The sequence below is a fragment of the Dendrobates tinctorius genome, unplaced genomic scaffold, assembly GCF_039654945.1.
Source record: "Dendrobates tinctorius isolate UK_male_01 unplaced genomic scaffold, ASM3965494v1 ptg000057l, whole genome shotgun sequence".
Lineage (NCBI taxonomy): Eukaryota > Metazoa > Chordata > Amphibia > Anura > Dendrobatidae > Dendrobates > Dendrobates tinctorius.
In genome coordinates, this window is record NW_027361725.1 from 4,570,845 (window position 1) to 4,595,765 (window position 24,921).

At 43.8% G+C, this 24,921-nt stretch overlaps 1 long non-coding RNA gene across 1 annotated transcript; it reads left to right on the forward strand.

The window, feature by feature from the left end:
- The first annotated feature begins 519 nt into the window (after window positions 1–519).
- On the forward strand, window positions 520–24,197 carry LOC141092028 (uncharacterized). Its single transcript, XR_012232656.1, has 2 exons — window positions 520–637; window positions 22,426–24,197. It is a non-coding gene; the product is annotated as an uncharacterized lncRNA (long non-coding RNA).
- The last annotated feature ends 724 nt before the right edge of the window (window positions 24,198–24,921 follow it).

Consider the following 24,921-nt stretch of genomic DNA (forward strand, 5'->3'; position numbering starts at 1 on the left):
TTTTATATGAAGACAAGAAGACCTAGAGCAAGAGAATGAGCCTTTTGAAGCATTACTGTGCATTCATTTTTTATATCATAGAATAAGAATATTCAGTGCTTCTAATGTAAAACGAGCCTTTCAATGCCTGCCTCTCTGATACATAGAAGATTCTGGCTTTTCAACATTCAAAAGACGGGGACAATATCCATTCAATAAGACGCGGTGTATTATCAATGCAAATCTATCTATTATCTTTGCAAGAGAGCCGGCTACGAAAATTATCTAACTGCATCTCCAGGTAAGGAATCCGTCAAACAATCTCCGACGTTTGTTCAATTCCATCTAATGGAAAAAGTGGCAAAAAGTTTTTTATTCAAAAACATAAATGGGTTTTTCCTAATTTGAACTACAATACCTCTTGGATCTCCACTTGAGCATTGCCTTTCAACACAAGGTGCTGGCCATTACGACTGATGAAGTAATTAGTCAAGAAGCTTTTAGTGCATGGGCAAAGCAGACTTTGGGAAAGGATACCTTCTTGGAAACCTATAGTAGCCCAGAGAAGAGCGACAGTCTCTTTGGTGCAGCCCATCTGGTTGGGAAGTCAAAAGGAGATCAAAATCAGTTTCTTTGGTTTAAAGGAGCACCATATATGGTCAGTAAAAAAAAATATAACAACTTCTGAGGATGGGAAGTAAACTATTGCTGTCCATTTACTAAATGGATGACCATCTTGGCCAACAGTTCTTGGGGACTGGAGCTCAAAGGAGAACCCTACCCAAAAAAGGACAGTTTTGGTCTCCATATTTCCTGGAGATGAACCCAAGGCTGGAGTCATACTAGCATATGGCATCAGACGCTATATAATAATGACCCTTGGCTCCTGTTTTGCTGCGAGCGGGAACCAAGTGTCATTCTACTGTGCTCTGAACCTCTTGCACAGAGAGGATCAGAGCATAGCAGTGGAGGAGACGGAGAAAGTAATTTCTCCATCTCATCTGCTGCCGGCATATATTGCACTGAACTTGGGTGCTGTGCGTTGTGTCACTCGCACCCATAGACTTATATGGGTGTGAGTGATGAGTCTCGCTGCAAATCGCAGTATGTAGCAATTGTCCTCTCATGCCAAATCAACACGACAAAGTAATCACAGATCTGCGCTGCCCCACTGGGGCAAGTGCTACGTAATGTTTTATCTCATAGCACTCGGCCGTGTTATACGGTAGTGTGACGCTGGCCTAAAAGTCTACATTTTGTGTATTAGAATATTGAACGCCAGCCATTCATCCTAAGTCTGATTAGCCCTAGCTTCCCTCTGCTATATCTGTACAATTTTTCATTTTTATCTCACAAACAGGATATATTTTCAATACGGTTGAATTTGGGAAAGTGATTGGAGCTATCATTAGAGTTGAATTCAGGAAAATGATTTGAGTAATCAAAAGTGTTGAGCTGAAGAAAGTAATTGAATATATCAATAGGGTTGAATTTGAGAAAGTAATTGGAGCCATCTATAGGGTTGAATATGGGAAAGTTATTGGAGCCATGAATAGGGTTGAATTTGGGAAAGTGATACAAGCTATTTATAGGGTTGAGTTTGGGAAAGAGAAGGAGCCATCTATAGGGTTGAATTTGGGAAAGTGATTGGCGCAAAATTGTGTTGTCTTATACTGGACCTTTGGAGCCCATTATTGTCATAGAGCCCGCAACCATCAGAAGATATTCTAGAGGACCAGTCCCACCCTGCTCATTGTGTTGTCAGAGTCTGGGCCCACCACCTAAACCTCCTTTCCACTTGTCATACATTCCAACCATGGTCATGGAAGCCTAATGCCCACAATTCAGAGATACAGTCAATCTTTAAAAAATTTCAGCAAAAAAAAATCACCCCTCTGCCCAATTTATTCCCTTAAAACTTCCCGTCTGTCTTTTCCACAGTTGATCTACGGCGATGTGTTTTTGCAATAATTCTGAGTCACTTCTGTCTGACATTAAATGAATTCCTCTCCATTAAGCTGGCATTGCTGTCGATGATGAGATTTTTTTGTGTTGGCACCTATTCCTCATTCTCTGTCGCAGCTCCTGACTGCATGACATTCCAGATGACATTAACAACCCTCGTTTTAGATACCAGTTCTAAAAATGCAGGAACAGAAGGGGACGGCTGGTAGAACCGGTCGTGTTGCTTTTTTTTTTTTTTTTACATACGCCTTCTTTTCTTCTTTTTTTTTTTTAAAGGAGATATGGAGGAAGTGTCCTCTTTTCTTTAAAACCTTACATTGGAAATTGCTGTCAGTGGCTTGAGATGGTGACATTGCCGTGGTATTTTAACCTGCTTTGCATACTGTGAATTCTTACAAGATCTGCATCATTCCTGACAGGGTCTAATTAGTGTTTCCACCCTACTTTTATATTGACTAGAAGTGCAAGGAACAGATTGGAAATTTAACTAAACTCCGTTTAACCCCTCGGTGCCTGAAGGACCTGTAATATCAGAGGCCACGGCATACTGTGCATGTTTTTCCATTAATCTATATCTAATAAAAAAGGAATTCATCTGTATTTTGGCACAGTGCGTGACATGTATTCTGTATGGTAATTAGGTAACAGTGATACCAGTTCTTTTGGAAAAATATATTCCTCTCGCTTTCTCTTGTCAGACTTCTACTTTTATAATAGAAATGTTGAAGTTAAAGTGTAACTGCCATTTCAGAACTTACAGCGGAATGGCTGTGTCTGCCTTTAGCTCCTCCTTCTGTAAGGGCTCATACCCATATGTGAGAGAAAAAATGGTCCGCAATCTGGACCAAAAAACGTATGAGTGTCATGGGAGTGCAATGCGATTTTTACACCTAGTATCCGATTTACATCTGATTGCAATGCGATTTTAACAAGAGCTTTTACATACAGCCGTTCTCTGTCGCTTACACATCGTTTTTCAAAGGAAATAGTCCTCAAAACACACACACACACATATATATATATACTAGCTGAAGAGCCCGGCGTTGACTGGAGTGGACATAATAACCAACTGTGGTTAGTTATAGCAAATTATAATGATTATATTGCACATAAAAACATTTCACATCATATATTCAGCACTACAGATTTGCAACACAAATTAACTAAACGATTACCCAAGTATCCTCTCCTGTGCGATACTTTCTGCTGAGCTGTGTATCTAATCCTATCCTGTGTGTTACTGACTGCTGAACCATGTATCTAATCCTATTCTGTGTGATACTCTCTGCTGAGCCGTGTATCTAATCCTATCCTGTGTGATACTGACTGCTGAGCTGTGTATCTAATCCTATCCTTTGTTATACTGACTGCTGAGCTGTGTATCTAATCCTATCCTGTGTGATACTGACTGCTGAACCATGTGTCTTATCCTATTCTGTGTGATACTCCCTGCTGAGCCGTGTATCTAATACTATTCTGTGTGATACTGTCTGCTGAGCCGTGTATCTATTCCTATCCTGTGTGATACTGACTGCTGAGCTGTGTATCTAATCCTATCCTGTGTGATACTGACTGCTGAGCCGTGTATCTATTCCTATCCTGTGTGATACTGACTGCTCAGCTGTGAATCTAATCCTATCCTGCGTGATAGTCTGCTGAACCATGATTCTAATCCTATCCTGTGTGATACTGCCTGCTCAGCCATGTATCTAATCCTATCCTGTGTGATACTGACTGCTGAACCATGTATCTAATCCTATCCTGTGTGATACTGATGCTGAGTCGTGTATCTAATCCTATCCTGTGTGATACTGACTGCTGAGCTGTGTATCTAATCCTATCCTGTGTGATACTGACTGCTGAACCATGTATCTTATCCTATTCTGTGTGATACTCTCTGCTGAGCCGTGTATCTAATACTATTCTGTGTGATACTGTCTGCTGAGCCGTGTATCTATTCCTATCCTGTGTGATACTGACTGCTGAGCTGTGTATCTAATCCTATCCTGTGTGATACAGTCTGCTCAGCTGTGTATCTTATCCTATCCTGCGTGATAGTCTGCTGAACCATGTATCTAATTCTATCCTGTGATACTGCCTGCTCAGCCATGTGTCTAATCCTCTCCTGTGTGTTACTGACTGCTGAGCCGTGTATCTAATCCTATCCTGTGTGATACTGACTGCTGAGCTGTGTATCTAATCCTATTGTGTGATATTGACTGCTGAGCCGTGTATCTAATCCTATCCTGTGTGATACTGGGCTCCCCCTGTAGTCTGTGTCAGAGGGTGGTCTGTGTTGGCACGGTAATAAATTGTGTTATTTCCAGCTTTACAGAAGGACGATAACACCATAGATATGATAAGAATAATAGGCCTCAGTTACCACAACTGTCTACAAAGAAAACTGTTGCTGATAGCAACCAATCACAGCTCATTTTTCATCTTTTAAACAGCTCTGGGACAGCGTGGCGAGTTTTGAGTGGCGACTTTTGTGTTTCGACTTTTATGTGGCGAAGTTGGTGTATGTGTGGTGAAATGTGTGCTGAGGGTGGTATATGTGTGGAAGCACGTGGTAGTGTGTGGCGCATTTTGTGCTTGTGCACATATCCCCGTGTTTTGTGAGTATCCCATGTCAGGGCCCCACCTTAGCAACTGTACGGTATATACTCTTTGGCGCCATCGCTCTCATTCTTTAAGTCCCCCTTGTTCACATCTCGCAGCTGTCAATTTGCCTCCAACACTTTTCCTTTCACTTTTTCCCCATTATGTAGATAGGGGCAAAATTGTTTGGTGAACTGGAACGCGCGGGGGTTAAAATTTTGCCTCACAACATAGCCTATGACGCTCTCGGTGTCCAGACGTGTGACTGTGTAAAATTTTGTGGCTGTAGCTACAACGGTGCAGATGCCAATACATACATACACTTTTTCCTCATTATGTAGATAGGGGCAAAATTGTTTGGTGAATTGGAACGTGTGGGGTTAAAATTTCGCCTCACAACATAGCCTATGATGGTCTCGGGGTCCAGATGTGACTGTGCCAAATTTTGTGGCTGTAGCTGCGACGGTGCGGATGCCAATCCCGGACATACACACGTACATACATACATACATGCATACATACATACACACACTTGAGCTTTATATATTAGATATCTACTATATAATTGTCTAATTCTGTCTGTCTGTATGTCTGTAATGGAAATCCCACCTCGCTGATTGGTCGTGGCAGTTAGGCAGCGACCAATCAGCGACAGTTGCTTAGTTGTCGTGGCAACACGGCTGCATTGCTTATTGTACAGGCACATTACAGTCGTTAAAGGCATCACTGCTGCGTTGCTCATTACACAGGCACAGTCCTGTACATATTCTGGAGTACAATACATTAGGTAATTAGGTAACAGTAGAACAGTGACTGCAGCTCTGGGTGTAACTTGCGTACAATACATTAGGTGACAGCAGAAAAGTGAATGCAGCTCTGGGTGTAACTGGAGTACAATACATTAGGTAAGATCTGAACAGTGACTGCAGCTCTGGGTGTAACAGGAGTATAATACATTTGGTAAGAGCAGAACGGTGACTGCAGCTCTGGGTGTAACTGGACTACAATACATTAGGTAAAAGCAGAACAGTGACTGCAGATCTGAGTGTAACTGAAGTACACTACATTAGGTAACAGCAGAACAGTGACTGCAGCTCTGGGAGTAACTGGAGTACAATACATTAGATAACAGCAGAACAGTGACTACAGATCTGGGTGTAACAGGAGTACATTAGGTAACAGGAGAACAGTGACTGCAGCTCTGGGTGTAACTGGACTACAATACATTAGGTAAAAGCAGAACAGTGACTGCAGCTCTGGGATTAACTGGAGTACAATACATTAGGTAAAAGCAGAACAGTGACTGCAGCTCTGGGTGTAACTGGAGTACAATACATTAGATAACAGCAGAACAGTGACTGCAGCTCTGGGTGTAACTGGAGTACAATACATTAGATAACAGCAGAACAGTGACAGCAGCTCTGGGTGTAACAGGAGTATAATACACTAGATGGTGGCCCAATTCTATTGCATTGGGTATTCTAGAGTCTCTGTTAAAATAAAAAATAGTTATATACTCACCTTCCAACTCTGTCCCTCCTCTGTCCCTCCTCTCACCACGCTCCCGGCATCTTCCGGTCCCAGTAATGCTTAGCGAGAAGGGCCGGAGATCAGCGGTGTTTCGCGCTAAGCATTACTGGGACTGGAAGATGCCGGGAGCGTGGTGAGAGGAGAGAAAGAGTCCGGGGGCCGTCGGGAGGTGAGTATATCACTATTTTTTATTTTAACAGAGACTCTAGAATACCGATGCGAAAGAATCGGGCCACCATCTAGTGTATGTATGTATATATATATATATATATATATATATATACAGCTCTGAAAAAAATTAAGAGATCACCACATTGAAACCTTGTCATGGGCAGCCCATTCTCCGGACCTGAACCCCATTGAAAACCTCTGGAATGTAATCAAGAGGATGATGGATAGTCACAAGCCAGCAAACAAAGAACTGCTTAAATTTTGGCACCAGAAGCAGTGTGAAAGACTGGAGGAAAGCATGCCAAGACGCATAAAAGCTGTTTTTAAAAATCATGGTTAGGCCTGTTTCATACATCCGTTTGTCACCATCAGTCAAGATCCGCCGATTTGAAAAAAACGGATCCGCCATTTTTGTTGGCAGATCCGTTTTTTTTCCCCTTAGCCTTTCATTATCAGTGGATCTTGATGGATGGTGATCCGTTGGCTCCGGTGTTGTGCGGATCCGCCAAATCAAATTTTTGGCGTACGCCGACAGCAGTGAACGGACCCTGCAATGTTTTTTTCTTGATCGGATCTGCATGTTCACTTTCTCTGGCCATTTAGCCCTATATCCCGGCACCTCTGAGTCAGTCTCCCTCTCCCTGCTGCTCCCGTGATCTCACAGCTGATCCCGCCGTGCCCGCGAAATCACCTCTGCTCCCGCGACCTCACAGCTGATCCCGCCATGCCCACGATCTCCCGCGCCATCCCAATGACAGGTCCCACGTCAGCATGCCCGCTCCCGGAGAACGCTACATCACCGGTATTATTTATTCACAGGCGCGGTTCCTTTAAATTTTCACCTTCGCCGGATCCGTACATCCGCCGATCCGGTCACACCCGTTCCTGTCAGTCCTGCGGATCCGTTTTCCGCTATTTTGGCGGATTTAGACTGACCAGGAAAACGGTTGTGTGAAACAGGCCTTATTCCACAAAATATTGATTTCTGAACTCTTCCTGAGTTAAAATATTAGTATTGTTGTTTCAAAATTATTAAGAACTTGCTTTCTTTGCATTATTTGAGGTCTGAAAGCACTAGGTTTTTTTTTAATTTTAACCATTTCTCTTTGTCAGAAAAAAATACAAAATTTATTGCTTGGAAATTCGGAGACATGTTGTCAGAAGTTTATAGACTAAAAGAACAATTTACATTGTCAGTCACCCCAGAAAAGGGGCCAATTCTGGCACTTAGCCTCCACTCTTCCCACTTGCCCTGTAGCAGTGGCAAGTGGGATAATAGTTGTGGGGATTGATGTCACCTTTGTGACATCAAGCCCCAAGGTTAGTAATGGAGAAGCGTCAACAAGACGCCCCTATTACTAACCCCATAGTCAAATTGTAAAGAAAACACAGAAACCCAGTAAAAAATCTTTTAATTGAAATAAAGACACAGAAGACTCCTTTAATATTCTTAATTAAACCATACTTACAACCAAGTCTAATTCCTGCAGAGCCCTCGATCTCCTGTTATAAAAGTAAAATAACAAACCAATAATATACCATACCTGTCCATCATTCTGTCCCACGCAGTAATCCATATCTGGGGTGTGTACAGTTTTCAACCTGGACAGTGCCAAGATGCGACCGCCCCGGCTGAAAACATACTTACCAATACTTGTCACTTTGATCCCCGAAGCCAGTGTCATCTATGAAAAAATATGAAAATACCAAACAAACAATATACTCCCTGATCTGCAGAAATCCACGCGTGTCCCACGCCGATCTCCTGTGGAGAACAGCAGCATCAGCTGATGCGGCCGCTCTCTAGGGGGCTCCAGGAATCCAATGACGGGAAGTAGGTATCCTTCCGCACTGTATTCCTCCGCCACTGTAAAAAAATAGTCCCTGGTCTCACTTTATGGCAAAAGCTGCGTGGGAACTTTCTCACATAGCAATGCCAAAAGTGAGATTAGGGACTATTTTTTTTTTTTTTACAGTGGCGGAGGAATACAGTGCGGAAGGATACCTACCTCCTGTCATTGGTTTCCTGGCGCCCCGTAGAGAGCAGTCGCATCAGCTGATGCTGCTGTTCTCCACGGGAGATCGGCGTGGGACACGCGTGGATTTCTGCGGATCAGGGAGTATATTGTTTTTTTGTTATTTTCATATTTTTCCACAGATGACACTGGCTTTGGGGATCAAAGTGACAAGTATTCGTGAGTATGTACTCTGCTATATGTACTGTATGTCTATATGTATGTATGTATTGTATGAATGTATTGTATGAATGTATGTTTGTTGTATGTCTGTAGCATGTTGTATGTATGTAGTATGTATGTATGTTGAATGAATGTAGTTTGTATGTATGTATGTAGTATGTATGTTGTATGAATGTAGTATGTATGTAGTATGTATGTATGCTTTATATATGTAGTATGTATGTAATATGAATGTAGTATATATGTAGTATGTATATATTATGTATGTATGCTGTATGTATGTAGTATGTATGTTGTATGAATGTAGTATGTATGTAGTATGTATGTATGCTGTATATATGTAGTATGTATGTAATATGAATGTAGTATATATGTAGTATGTATATATTATGTATGTATGCTGTATGAATGTAGTATATACTGTATGTAGTATGTATGTAGTATGTATGTATGCTGTATGAATGTAGTATATATGTAGTATATATGTAAGCTGTATGAATGTAGTATGTATGTTGTATGAATGTAGTATATATGAAGTATGTATGTAGAATGTATGTATGTTGTATGAATGTAGTATATATGTAGTATGTAGTATGTATGTTGTATGAATGTAGTATATATGTAGTATGAATGTTGTATATATGTAGTAAGTATGTTTTTTTGTTTTCTTTTACATTCAACACATTAGCCGGATGATGGGACTACTACTGTCCCATCATTGGCTAATGTGTCAATCACTGTCATTGAAGCAGGCATCGCCCGATGGGACTTGTAGTCCCATCAGACGATGCCTGCACACACACACAAGACCCCCAGAAGGCCGGCACAGACCCCCGGCAGCCGGCACAAGCCCCCGGCAGGCCCGTACAGACCCCCGGCAGCCGGCACAAGCCCCGGCAGGCCTGTACAGACCCCCGTCAGCCGGCACAAGCCCCCGGCAGGCCCGTACAGACCCCCGTCAGCCGGCACAAGACCCGGCAGGCCCGTACAGACCCCCGGCAGCCGGCACAAGCCTCCGCAAGGCCCGTAAAGACCCTCGGCAGCCGGCACAAGCCCCCGGCAGGCCCGTCCAGACCCCCGGGCGGCCCGCACAGACACGCACAGTGTCCGCCCACGCTCCGCCCACACTCTTCCCCCCCACCTCCCGAACTGGATGTGCAAGTAAAGAAAGGTTTTTTTTAATTCCGATATTTCTGTCCCATTGACTTGAATGGGACTAACGATATCGGAATCGGCGATACCGATACTTTTTGGGTATCGGGCTGATCCAATCCGATCCGATATTTCTCAATATCGGATGGTATCGCTCAACACTAGCAGGCAGTCACAATTTCATCAATAAACCCTTTCTCCATCCAATAATATAAAGTTTGCAATTAAAAGACTCCATCTTTGATTTATTCCCATCTTTTAACTCTTGCACTGCTGAAACTTGGAGTCTTCAGATTAAGCATGGCAATATATGTTCTGTTGATGGGATCATTTTTACATCTATTAACTGTGGCTTCTACTAATCCTCTCCTGGACGTCTGCAGTAGCGACAAGTGTCCAAACACAAAGTTTTCTAAAAATTGTCATGTCTAGAGATGAGCGACTTTGCCTTTTTTATGGTCGAGTCGGGTTTCATGAAACCCGACTTTCTCAAAAGTCGGGTCAAACGAAATCGACAGACTATAGGGAAAAGTCGGAGGCCGACTGAAACACGAAACTCAATGCAAGTCAATGGGGAAGCAAAGTCGGCAGGGAGTGGAGGACAGTAAACACACCTACAGTGCCCATTTCAATGCCAAAAACATCAATTCTTATTACTGAAGCTTGTCAACCTTAATTTACTTCATAATAATAGTTACGCATTGAAAACTGGGGGTTATTTGGCTAAAGTAGTGGGGGGTAGGGCAGGCTCCAGGTTTTCATGTGCCATGGGCCAAAGAGTGTCAGTGTGCCCCTTTAACACATACCACAACTCATGATGCTCCTATACGGCACAGAAATATAGGTATAGTACAATGACAAATACTTCACTACTTACATGACATGACTGATCTATTTTAAATTGTACAATAGCTCAAAAAAAGAACAGTATATTACTCCATACAGTATTATGGCCACCAAATTGTGCGCCATACAGAATAATGAGCCCCATATATTTCTCCATACAGAAAAATTTGCCACATATAATGTTCCATACAGTATATGATGAGCTCCACATAATGCTACAGTATATGATGGTCCCCATGGACGATGCTCCAGTGTGTTATTGGCCCAAATAATGCTCCACATATAATGGGCTACGTTTCTAATGCTCCAGTGTATAATGGGCCCCGTAAATGCTGCTCCAGTGTCTGATGTCCCCAATCTGGAATACTCCAGTATATGATGGGCCTCATGGATGATTCTCCAGTGTCTTTTGGGCCCTAATAATGCTCCATATATAATGGGCCCCATTTCTAATGCTCCAGTGTATAAAGGGCCCCGTAAATGCTGCTCCAGTGTCTGATCTGCCCCATTTGGAATGCTCCAGTATATGATGGGCCTCATGGATGATTCTCCAGTGTCTTTTGGGCCCTAATAATGCTCCATATATAATGGGCCCCATTTCTAATGCTCCAGTGTATAAAGGGCCCCGTAAATGCTGCTCCAGTGTCTGATCTGCCCCATTTGGAATGCTCCAGTATATGATGGGCCTCATGGATGATGCTCCAGTGTCAGATGTCCCCCATTTTGAATGCTCCAGTATAAGATGGGCCCCATTTTTAATTAACCCAGGCATGGTATGTGAAAAGAGATCCACGGAGTAATCTGAAGTGTGTGCTGCCGCATCCTTCACTTTTGGTGTGGGTGAAGGACACAAGGAAAGTGGTTGCTCCTGACCAGAAGCCCGCACTTAGTGCTTGCATTTTTTTAAATTTCAGAAGAGGAGGTGATAGAGCTGGAGGCTGTTTCAGCAATGTAAGCCAAAAACAGCTCCTGATGCTCCGGATTTAAAAGCAGTATACCTACTCCCAGAAAACGGAGCCTTACAGGCCTTCCAGAGCTACACCATGATGCAGGCTCAACACCTCCTGCCTTAGCTGTTTTTGTGTTTTTGGCACTACCAGCAGATGCACCACCACCACCATCAGTACCAGGTGGCCCCCCCACCTCCGTGTCCTCTTCCACCATACTTCCTCATGTTTTGTAACACCTGCTGCACGGTGGACCCCGAGCGGCGAACGCACTTTATTATTATTTTTATTTAGTGCGTTCCGCCGTTCCTAACACAAGGTATATATAGTATAGTGTAAACATTCTGAATCTCCGTATACATTTCAGGAGGCAGACACAAACGCTCTCAGGCCCAATATGGATTACACAAGATTAAGGAAAGCTGTAAATGGGTAATGTAACACAAGCATACAGCTGTATACAGTGTTGCCCAAACTTGAAATCTCGGTATATATTTCCGGAGTCACCCTCAGATGCTCACTCAGTCTGGGTTTGACCATAAAAAAAAAATGTTGTAAAAAAGGTACTGGATAACAAGATAGCAAGTATATATATTATAGGGTACAATTGAAATCTCCGTATACATAGTCCCACAGTCAGTCTCAGACGCTTACTCAGTATGGATTTGACCGTAATACTAAATGTCGAACAAAGGTACTGTATAACAAGATACAAGCAGTATTGAGTATAGGGTAAAAATTGATATCTCTGATTCACCGTATATATAATGAATGCGTAAACCACACACGCTCACTCACAATGGATGATACCGTAATACAAAATTTTTAACAAAGGCACTGTATCAGCACATACCAGGTGTATCCAGTCTAGGGGTAATTTTAAATTTCTGTCTATACTTCCGGAGTCAGACACAGACACTCACAGGCTCAGTATGTATTACACCAGAATTTAACAAGTAGAAAAAGGGAAAGGTAGTGAAAGCGTACAACAGTTTACAGTTTTGTGGTACTTTTAAATCTTCATAAATATTTCAATCTCAGTAAGCCAGTCCAGACTCTCCGCTACTGGAAATTACATGGATACAAGTACAGACGGAAAGTCGAGTGTTGGCAGAATATGGGAATTACTCATCACGGAAAAAACCTCCTGGTACATGTTGCAGAGGCGATGCAGACCCTCAATTACTGTGTCTGTGGAGACAGCGAAAACGGTTCTTTGTGAATAAAGGATTGCTTTATCGCAGTAAGGTGGATCACATCATCGTTACTCGTTTCCATCAAACTGTGATCACAGGGAGAGATGTATACATGGTCCTCACTGCCTATCATGATGTGTCTGGTCATTTTCGAGTGCAAAAGAGAGAAGCCACAGACCGTAGGCGATTCTATTGGATTGGCATGAGAGGAGACATTGAAAAATGGTGGCAGGAATGTCACACGTCTGTGACTATCACAACTGTGAAAGGTGATCATAAAGCACCACTGCATCCGCTTGTAAGTTGACGTCCATTACAAATGGAAGCCATTGATCATCTAAAGCTAGAGACCAGCAGGAAAGGCCATAGCTACATCTTACCCATCATCGATCAATAAACCAAATTTCTAGTGGCCGTTCCTGTGAAGGATTTAACTGCCCAGACTACACAGCGGTGAAGCAGGGAGAGGTAAGTATTGCAACTTGCAAGTACTGTGGCCATGACCAAGCAGGGGGGGGCACAATCGTGGTTGACGGTACTAGCACAGGGCCCCTCATAGTACGCTGGTGTGTCTGACGTCAGAGACACTGTATTGTACTATGAGAGAGGGAGAGGTAAGTATTGCAACTTGCAAGTACTGTGGCCATGACCAAGCAGGGGGGCACTCTCATGGTCGACGGTACTGGCACAGGACCCCTCATAGTATGCTGGTGTGTCTGATGGCGAGTGGGCCCCCCACCATCAGAGACAATGTATTGTACTATGAGGGGCCCTGTGCCAGTGCCGTCGGCCATCTGTGGGCCCATCCACCTGTTCAGAGCAATGGCATTTGCCCGGGTGCTCCAGGTGTTGACCACAGCCATTGGGGGGGTGGGCAGCCCACTTAGGGAGGTTTAAAAAATGGCATATGTTGATGTGTTGGCTGGACATTCAGCTGCTGCAAAGGGCGGAATTGGGCAAGTCCAAGGAAGAGGAGGACAAAAGCGAGGCAGTTTTCTGGCAATCTAGGTGTCATCAGGGGAAGTTGGGACAAAATCCTTTGAAACCCATGCATAGTTCATTTTAATGTTAGATCATCAACATTTTGGGTAGACAGATGGGTCCTTTTTTCTGTCAGGATTGATCCAGCAGCACTGAAGACTCTTTCAGATAACACACTAGCAGCAGGGCAAGCGAGCTCCTGTAAGGCATATTGTGCCAATTCAGGCCAGACGTCCAGTTTAGAGGCCCAATAGTCAAAGGGGAATGACCTGTGAGGGAAAACATCGATATGGGAGAAGTAGTTTGTAACCATAGTTGACAACTGCTGTCTCCTGTCACTTTTAATCGATGCAGTATTAGAAGTCGTGTGAGTGGTACTTGAGAAATCATTCCACAACATGGTCATTAAACCCCTGTCTCCAACGCCACTTCGGCTGTGTGCAACACGAACACCTCTTCCATTGTGCCCAATACAGCTCGTGGGAGAACCAGCACCGCTGCTGTGTGCTGGGAAAGCCTCAAACAAACGGTTTACCAGAGTTGCTTGTTTGTTAGCCAATATTATCTCTAGGTTCTCTTGTGGCATGATGTTGTGTAATTAGCCTTTGTAGCGTGGATCGAGGATGCTGGCCAGCCAGTAGTCGTCATCCCTCATCATTTTGGCAATGCGGGGGTCCCTTTTTAGGATCCGCAAGGCATAGTCACACATGTGGGCCAATGTTCTAGGTGTCAATTATGCACTTCCAGTGGTGGGTGGAGGAGCACTTTCTGGCAAAGCCACATCCCTACAGTCACGCACAAACACTGCACCTGACCATGGAACGCCAACATTTTCTCTTGCCCCCTGAGAAGCATCCTCCTGCCCAAAATAATCATCCCCCTCATCCTCCACCTCCTCCTCTTCCTCCTCCACCTCGTCCAGGACAGTTCCCTGACCAGACAATGGCTGACTGTCATCAAGGCTTCCCTCCTCCTCCTCCGCTGCAGACGCCTGATCCTTAATGTACGTCAAACTTTGCATAAGCAGACACATAAGTGGGATGCTCATGCTTATGATGGCGCTTACCAGCCGTGTGCATTCCTCAAAACACTGAAGGACTTTACAGAGGTCTTTCAGCTTTGACCACTGCACACCCAGCAATTCCATGTCTTCCCTCAAACTGCCTACTCGTGTATCCTCCCACAAATGCATTACAGCCTGCCTCTGTTCGCACATCCTCTCAACCATGTGCAGGGTGGAGTTCCCCCTTGTTGCAACGTCTATGATTAGGCGGTGCTTGGGGAGGTGGAGCAATCGCTGCAGCTTCTGCATACGAGTGGAGTGGACGTTTGAGCGACGGATGTGCGAGCACAGTCATTGCACCTTATGAAGCAGGGATGTTAACTCCGGATAATTATTAAGGAAGCACTGCACCACCAGGTTCAAAGTGTGAGCCATGCAAGGTATGTGTGTGAGTTTTGCACGGGCTATGGCTGCCACAAAATTACGGCCGTTATCACTGTCTACCTTGCCTGCCTCAAGATGTAGACTGCCCAGCCATGACTCAGTTTGTCGCTGCAAGTAGTCGGCCAGTACCTCCGCGGTGTTTCTGTTGTCGCCCAAAGACATCATCTTTAACACAGCCTGCTGATGCTTACCACTAGCTGTTCGATAGTGGGACACCTCGTGTGCAACACTGTTAGCTGCGGATGGAGTGCTCGCGTGACTGCGCTCTGTGGATGAGCTTTCGCTGATAGAAGAGGAGGAGGATCAAAAGCCTACAGCCAACTATTTCCTATACCGTGGGCTAGGCAGCACTGTTCCTTCGCCGCTGTCCCCAGTGAAGCCTGCATCCATCACATTAACCCAGTGCGCAGTGATGTACATGTAACGGCCCTGGCCATGCCTACTGGTCCATGCATCTGTTGTGAGGTGCACCATTCCACTCACTGTTTTAGTGCATGGACAATGCATGGTTTTTCGAGAAAAGTGCCGACTGGGTAGGTCATAGCATGGGACTGCGTAGGCCATGAGCTCGCGGAAAGCTTCGCTTTCAACCAAATGGTAGGGAATCATCTCTAATGAGATTAGTTTGGCAATGTAGGCGTTCAAACAAAGTGTACATGGATGAGAGGAAGAGTACTTTCTTGTCCTACTCAGAGAGTCTGGTAGGGTGAGCTGGACTGGAGAGCTGCATATGGGGGAAGTAGCGGTGGACCGGACGGACTGAGAGGGGGTTGGTGATGGTATTGGTGGTGATGGCCTAGATTCAGTGTTGTGTTGCAAAACCATTGTGATTCTCTGAGTGCTTTGGCCTTGAGACGACTCCTCCACATTTAGTGCTGGTGGTGTGCTTAACGGTCGCGGTGGTCTTACAGTGGGGGAAGCGATGGAGCGTTGCAGGCTACCTTGAGTCGGAGCAGGTGCACATGTGCTACCTGAGGTTTTGCAGTCTGTCCACGCTTGCAAGTGCATGTTGATTAAATGTCTAAGCATGCAACTGGTATTCAAATTTCTGAGTTGTTTACCTCGGCTAAAGGTCCTTCCGCACTTCTTACAGGTAACCTTTGCCTCTTGAGTAGGATTTTGGACAAAGAAGTGCCACACTGCACTCTTCCTATTATGGTATACATTTTCTGGCCTTGCACGCTGTGCTAAGTTGACCTGCTAAGTTGACCATCTGGCCAAGCTGTCCTGCAACTCTTTTAGTTTTTGTTCCACGTTTTTTGACAGCTACGGGCTTGGCAGATAACCGCTGCTGCGATGTCAATGCCTGCTGCAGATCCATCTCCTTATCTGAACTATTGCCAGCGCCACCCTCCTCCCCCAATGAATGCCAATCCGGGTCAAGAACTGGGTCATCCATCACCTCCTCTTCAAAGTCATCTGCACCTTCCTCTTTACCTTCCTCTGTGTCACCGTGTTAGGTGTTATAGTATGCGGGAAGGGGCATCTGAGTTTCATCAGGGTCAGATTCTGGCTCAATAGACTGCGAGGGCAAAGTAGTGCTCTGGGTCGATGTACCAGCAGAATCATCTAGCAGTGACTGTGCATCAGTGCACTCCATGTCAGATTCATCTTGGACGGGGGAATTCTGGATTTGACTGGATAACCCAGGCATGGTATGTGAAAAGAGCTCGATAGAGTAATCTGAAGTGTGGGCTGCCGCATCCTTAACTTTTGGTGGGGGTGAAGGACACAAGGAAAGGTGTTTTTCCTGACCAGAACCCTGCACTGACGACTCCATGCTTGCAGGTTTTGAACGTTCAGAAGAGGAGGCAATAGAGCTGGTGGCTGTTTCGGCAATGTATGCCAAAATCTGTTCCTGATGCTCCGGCTTTAAAAGTGGTTTTCCTACTCCAAGAAAAGGCAACCTTACATGCCTTCTTGGGCCAGACGATGATGCAGGCTCAACACCTCCTGCCTTATCTGCTATTGTGCTTTTGCCAGAACCAGCCGATGCACCACCACCATCAGTACCAGCTGCGCCCTCCTTCCCACGTCCGCGGACTCTTCCACCATACGTCCTCATGTTTGGGAAAATGTACCAAAAATACCAACAGAGAGATGGTACTGTATGAGGAGCATCCAACTTTGTAAGGTGTATTAAAAAAATTAAATATACGTATATATTTTGTTAGTCACAGATGCTCTCACAGTGTTAGGCGTCGGATTACTGCGTTTACTCCGCAGGGATCCAGACCCTCACATTCTGCAGTCTTCTGCTGTTTACCTACTGCAGAGGAGATTGCAGAGGAGATTGCCTTGCAGCAAATCTCTCCTGAATCTAAGGGTACTGTTACACTTAGCGATGCACCAGCGATCCCGACAACGATATGGATCGCTGGTGCATCGCTAAGTGGTCGCTAGTGAGCTGCCACACAGGCAGATCTCACCAGTGACATAGCAGGGGTCGGGGGTCGTTACTTACCTGTCAGACGCGGCGATCCTGACGTCCTCCCGCCCGTGTCCACCCGTCGCTCGTCCGCGCCACAGGAAGCGCCCAACGAGAAATGATCCAGGACATTCTCGCGCAACCAGCGATGAGCAGCAGGGGAGCCGGTCGGAGGTAAGTATCAGATATAATGATTTCGCTAGCAATATCGCTGCTACGTCACAAAATCGGTGACGTTACAGCGATATTGCTAGCGATATCGCTATGTGTGATGGGGGCTTAAGTCCTTCTGCCCTCCTACTGAGCATGCTCATGGGACGATCTCCCATTGGAGATCGGGAGTCATGTGCTCAGGTCCTGCTCCAGATCTCATTGGTCCATCTCAGAGATCTGGAGGCTTGCAGAAGGTCCTGGCTGCTATAAAAGGCGCCCATGGCTGTTCCGCCATGCGCTAGTATAGACTTACTTGCTGCTGTGTGTATGAGGACGGATGTATGATTCTGGTGAATGACTCATTATAAAACCCCTTCCCTCTGATATTACGTATGTGGTTAGGGACTGAGTTAGAATCAGCGCCAGCGCTCCTCTGCTGCAACATCCACAGCTGCTAGCATCCGACATTGCGCTTGCTTCATAGCTTTGTCGTTTAGCGACAGTGTCCATGCCGTGCTGCAGTAGCAGCTCTCCTTAGTGTCTGCAGCTGCGACGCTGCACACACGGTAGGTCTAGACGGACGTAGTACCGCCTTGGGCTACTCCTGTGACCTGATACCATGTGTGTATTTATACTGAGTACTGTGACCTCAACAGGCTCAGTCTGTGTATTTATGTTTTTTGGGATATCTGTGACTTAACAGAGATTGCTCTGCGCACCTGGGTGACATTTAACCCTGTGCGCATTACCGCCATATTGCTCCTGCCACCACTTAGCAGCGGCTATATCACCTACTGCACGGTGCACCCCGAGCGGCGAACGCACTTTATTATTATTTTTATTTAGTGCGTTCCGCCATTCCTAACACACAGTATGTATTGGACCGTAATCCAACAAACAGATATACGGAACTGTATCAGAAGTGTACAGCTGTGTAAGTTTTTTGTGTAACTAACAATCTCCGTATATGTATTTACGGAGTGTCACACACACGCTGACTCTGTATAGATGTGACTGTAATGCGAACGGCAGATATACAATACTGTTTGAGAATCGGACAGCTCTATACGGTGTCTGTATGGAAAATTGTCAGTCTCCGTCTATTTGTATACGGACTGACACACGCTGTCTCTGTCTAGTTTTGACCGTGATCAAACAGCAGATATACGAAACTGTTTGAAAAGCGGACAGCACTCTAAGGTGTAGGTCTGGAAAAACAGAAAAACTCCTCGGTTTTTTCTTCCAGAGTCACACCCAGATAGCTTCTATTTGTCTGTGATACCAGCCGGTACATGGTAGTGTGTGAGGAGCGTACACCGCTATATGGTGTCTGTATGGAAAATTGTCAATCTCCGTCTATTTGTATAGGGACTGACACACGCTGTCTCTGTCTAGTTTTGATCATAATCAAACAGCAGATATACAAAACTGTTTGAAAAGCGGACAGCACTCTAAGGTGTAGGTCTGGAAAAACGGAAAAACTTCCAGAGTCACACCCAGATAGCTTCTATTTGTCTGTGATACCAGCCGGTACACGGTAGTGTGTGAGGAGCGTACACCGCTATACGGTGTGTGAAAAAATGAATGCTCAGTAACTCACCAGGACAAAATAATAAAAGTTGGAGTGCTTTGAAAAGAGCAGTTTGAACAGCAGTGTGCACACAGCAATGCAGCTAGCAGGTAGCCTTAAAAGGCAGCCTAATCACCACCAGCGCTGCTGCACACAACAAAAATTCTCCTCTTTCACTGCACACTAACTGTACAGTGGAAAGCGCTAACAGCAGAAGCAGTTTTTTTTTCTTCTTCCCTGCCTAACGTTCTCCCTGTTCAGAATCAGCAGCAGCACATCTCCATATTCTAAGATCGGCAGAAGTAAGGTGGCGGTCGGCGGTCACAGCCTTTTATACCCACTGTGACGCCACACAAAGCCAGCCAATTGCTTCAATGCCCTTCTCTAAGATGGTGGTGGCCGCTACCCATGTCATCGCATTGCCCACAGTGTGCGTCCACCTTCATTGGTTGAGAAAAGGCGCTGGAAGCATTATTTGAAACGCGACTTTGGCGCTCTTATCGGCGACCTCATGGCCGACCTCACGCTATGGTCGGGTTTCGATCGGCAAAACTCGACTTTAGCTAAAGTCGGCTATTTTTGAATTTGACCGACCCGTTTCGCTCAACGCTAGTCAAGTCTGATGCCCAGGAGCTGATACAAACAGAAAAGTGCCTCTATGCAAGAACAATACATGGGCCATTTTGAGTCTAATATCTCATCATAATGCACAAGTCAACCTGCTTTGGAAGGAAGTGGTGGTGGGCAAGCTTAATATTTGGACCTCTGTGTGGCTGTACAGGTTGCACCAATGGTATGTCCACTCCTGCTTATGCCACTTCTGCACCAAGCCAAGTAGACTGCTTAGTGCTGGATAGAGAAGTTGCCCAAGCTGAGCTCTGATTGGCTGCTTTGGGCAACTTACAAACCACATAAGGAGAAACAGGGGGCTCTTCTTCTGAGAAGACCCTGTATGCCATATGTTATTTAAATGCAGTAGATATACTATTATAAAAATACAATCAATACAGCAGCTGAAACAATAGGTATCCATTATAGACCATTTTAAGATCACAAGAATACTTATATTAACGTTCTAAATATATGAATACACCTCACTTTGGCCTTCATGGAGTCTCACCTTGTCTTCCATTCCAAAAGTCTGTCTTTTTAATATAAGTTATGATCAGAAAACACATCCTGCATCTCTTGGGTGTCATCCAAGGCTTGGCCAAACTCTAGCACATCACAGAATTTCCATTTTTATTGGATGACCTTCCATTTGAATGTCTGTCAAAGCACATTAATGTAGCAGAAACCGTGTCCCGTGAAGGACTACTGGCATCCGCCCTATATGGTTCAGCTTCTACAATTATAGGCACATCAAATGTATAATGTGGGCTCAAATTACCATAGAAGGGTTAGAAGCAATCAACAAAGCACAATATTTACATTTTTTGAGAGTTTTCTTAAATGGATAATTCTAAAATGGACAATTCTAAGTGTAATATTATTTAGTAATTTCCTTAATTAGTCTAGTAATGAGATCCTAATTTCTCTGTAAGCTTTTATAATTTTTACATTGGACACAAAAAGCCTTTGTCCAGGGATGACCATGCACGAAATGGCAAGTCTGAATGTTAAATGGTGGCAAGAAATGGTGCAATAATCTCCATTCACAGAGGCACCAAAGGTGCCAGGGAGCTTATATTTCTAGCCTTGAGCATCACAATGAATATGACATAATGCATTAATAATGCGATAGTCACAGATCTAAATCTTTTGTAATTTCAGTCTATAGAAAATCATCAGGATCTTGAACAAGAATTATTTCCAATGAAAAATCTTGAATCATATGTTATGTTGTGACTTATATTTCCTTCCTTCCGTCCTTCCTTCCTTCCACTAGTCTTCCTTTCAGTTATTTACCATTATTTTTCTCCCTCTCTCTTCTTTCTTTCCTTTTCCCCCTTCTCTTTTCATTCCTCCCTCCATTCCTTCTTTACTCTTTCAATCCATCCTTCTGCTTTCTTTTCTTCCATCACTTACGGTAATTTCGTCATTCTTCTTGCCATCTTTCCTTAGTGATTCCCACCCTTTTGTTTAATTGCTACCTATCCTTCTGTCCTTTCACATATCTTTCCTATACACCATCCTTCTTTCCTACCTCTCATTTATTCCACCTCTTCTTTAAGTTTCTGATATCATCCCATTTCCCCACCTTTCTTTCTCACTTCTTTCTCCTCCACCCTTCTCTTCCTAACATATTTTATTCCTCTTTTTTCTTTCCTTTTTTCCTTAGCTCCTTCCTGCCTATCATCCATCCTTTCAGCCTCAGCTGTGTTCCATTCCATACTTCTCAGAACTTTTTCCTTCCTACCTTACAGCATTACACTCTCTCTTTTTACTTTCCTCCCCTCCCTCATTTTCCTCCCTTCTCTCTTCCTTCCTTTTTCTTTCTTCTATCTTTCTTCCTTCCTCCATTTCCTGCTTCCCTCATTCCTTCTTTCTTTTCTTCCCACCCTCCTTCTTTCCACCTTTTAATTATTCCTTCCCTCCTTTCCACCATTACATTCTTCCTTCCTTTCTCTCGTCCATTCTTCCCTCCTACCTTCTCTTCCACCTTCTCTACATTTTTATTCTTCTTTCCCCTTCTCTCTTCCTTCCTTTTCTATTTTCTTCTATCTTCCTTCCTTCCTCCATTCCTTTCTTCACTTGTTCTTCCTTCTCTCCCTCCTGTTATCCCTCCTTTTTTCCACCCTTCCATTCTTCTTTTCTCTCATTCTTTTGTCCCTCTTTCTTGCCTTCCCCTTCTTTCTATACCCTTTTTCTTCCATTCTTTCCTTTCTTTACTCATTTAAGCTCCATTCTCCTATCTCATCTTATTTTCATCTTCCACTCATTTTCCTTCCTTCTGTCTTCCCTTCTCTTTTCCTTTCTTCAATATTTCTTTCTTCCTCCATTTCCTGCTTCCCTCCTTTTAATTCTTCCTTCCCTACTTTCCACATTTTAATTCTTTCTTCCCTCCTTTCCACCCTTCATTCTTCCTTTCTCTTTTCCTTCCTTCCCTCCTTTCCAACCATACATTCTTCCTTCCTTCTCTCCTTTCTTTTATTCTTTCCTTTTTTCCATTTTGCTTTTATAATCGAAATCCTGTAAATACCCCAAAGTTTTCAGGTTTTCCTTATAAACGTGGACTCCGATGATTACTTGTCCTTGCAGTTGTTTGGGCTTACACAAGTTAGTTTATTGAAGGTGAACCCTGTTCTGTCTGCATTCCAGGACTGAAGAGAAGAAAAGATTGGGATTAGCGCCAGAAAGAGATGAACTGATGCAGTCTGTCAACAAACCCTGAGGTAACAGTGTCATAATTTATAAATCCGACCAACAATAGGACAGTAATTAAGGATACGAGCTTCTCTTCCCACCATGGAGCCTGTTTAAGTAAACCAAGATCTCCTAAGCCCAAGAAGTGGCTCCTCGCTTCAAAACAAAGACTTAAATGATACCGGAAAGTGCACAGGAAGTCGTGTCCCCAAGAACTGAGGCTGTTGGGACTTGCAGATCTGGCTCAATGGTTTTACTAGGACAGCGTGCCGCCAGGACACTAGACAAGATATTAGACGCTTAAGGCCCAGACTTGTATTCCTGAAAGGACATGCAAGGAACGACTATGTTCTTAGCAGACAAAAGTCAGTCTGTTCTGCCTCACGGAAGAAGAAGAATATAGTGGTGTCACTTATGTGCATGTTACTGTATATAAGAACCTAGATGTTACAAATTAGGTAAAATTGCAATTGCTTATAAAACCCAGGAACCTTGTAATTTACTTATTCATAGTAAATATCAGCTCCTTTGTCAATGACAGAGGGATTTTTGTTTGATTTGCTTTTTGCAAATTTCTTACATTATCGCCACTTCTGCAGTCTAGCAGAAGTGGCAATTTCCACCTAGGCAAGGAGGAGCACAGTAGTTGCAATCTCTTTGATTTAGAGCTTGGAAGCGCTGCTCTGAAGCTTTCCAAATCACCAACTTTAGTGTCTCTCTTCTCTAGTGCCAAAGAGACAAAGCTGTCTCTCCTAGCAGCACATAGTTTGGGCCACGGTGGAATGATGACCTTTATTCTGAAAGAGGTCACCACCCCCTTTGTAAGCATGAAGCTGAGAGATGCCCTTTTTGAAGAATATGAGAATAAACTTTATAGGGGTTATTTTTCATAAATTTTTTCCTTCATTTTATTTTTTAAAACATCGACACTCTAGTCCATGCTTAATTCTTGGTAGTGCAGTCAAATGAATAACTCTGAGCTACAAACTGTTGAGGAGAAATTTCAATAGAATTGTGGAGAAATATGAGTTTTGGGAGAGGGAAGGGCAAGATCTCTCGGAGTCCAAGCCAGGGGTTTTGGAAAGTCACCCACAAATCACAAGTCCCTAAAGTTAAGCATGATAGCTGTCGGATTTATTTAATGCATCCTATTGCACCTAAAGAAATGACACTGGCAGCATCATCGGCAACCAACACTACATCCAATTAGATGTACAAAGTAAAGTATTGTTTTAATTTTTGTAGCCAAAACATTGGGCTTAGAGATGGGTAAATTCATTTCTAACTAATTCAATTTATTACAAATTTTGCAAAATTTTGGATGGTAGCAAATTCAAAATGTTCTGTATTTCGTTCTCACAAAATCTAGCAAAAAAAAAAGTCAGCTTGATTCTTTTGCGCTCTGGAAAGAGTTGAAAATACAAAACATGTTATACTCCCCTGTCCTAAGTTTTCATAGTCTCTGTCCTGCAATATTGTAGCTCTCAGTTCCTCAGCGCAGGTCTCTGAGGTCAATGACATGCACTGTTCCTTCCATGTAACATTGTGTGGAGGAACCGAAGACACTGGCAAAGAGAGCTATGGTGGCAGTAGAGCTGGTATAAGGAGTCAGCTGAGATCCTAGGACAGGGGAGTATACATTTTTTAACCATTTCTTTTTGTTTATTATATCTTTGAGGTCTTCAAAAATGTCAGCGCATAATAAATACATTTTCAAGGAAATTGTACCACTTGCAATTTGGACCAAATTTATTCAAACCAAATCAAATATGTCGGCCAAGTTGTGGGAATCTGACAATTTGAGAAGTTTTGCTCATCTCTTCTTGCATGTCCACTCTTCATAACTGAGTTCTAGACAGTTTTTAGTTTGCTTACCCTGCATGAGACTTCCCTCTATGTGCAAGGATGGAGAGCCACTCTAATAAGTCCATGCCCTTGTATTTCATGGAAGACTACATTGATTTAAAAGGCTAGCCCATAGTGCCAAATATTCTGCTTCAGACCCTAGCCATCTTGATAACAGCTTATTAGAGGGGTGTGAGAATTCAAACCCATCGTATTCTTTTTCAAAGGTTTTGTTAGGCTGTGAGGGAATGCTGGAATTTTTGGAAAAGTTGGAGATTGTTTTTGTCTTTAAATAGAATAGAATGCTTGGGATATTCTCATCCTGTACATTCATGGAATAATCATCTAATATACTTGCCATACTTGTCAATTCACAGAACTCCCATTGAAATGATTGAAGAGATCCACAGTGCACTCCCACCACCTCTTCACTGACAGCAGCACACAACGGGCCCTTCATCTTGAAATAGAAGTGGGTTTCAACACTGGGACAACCCATTTCATAATGAAAAAGTTTACCATACTACTAAAAAAAACTATAATATCTAAAGGGTAATCAAATTTATGTACATTTTTTAGGAATGTGCAGAACACTTTTCGATTTGC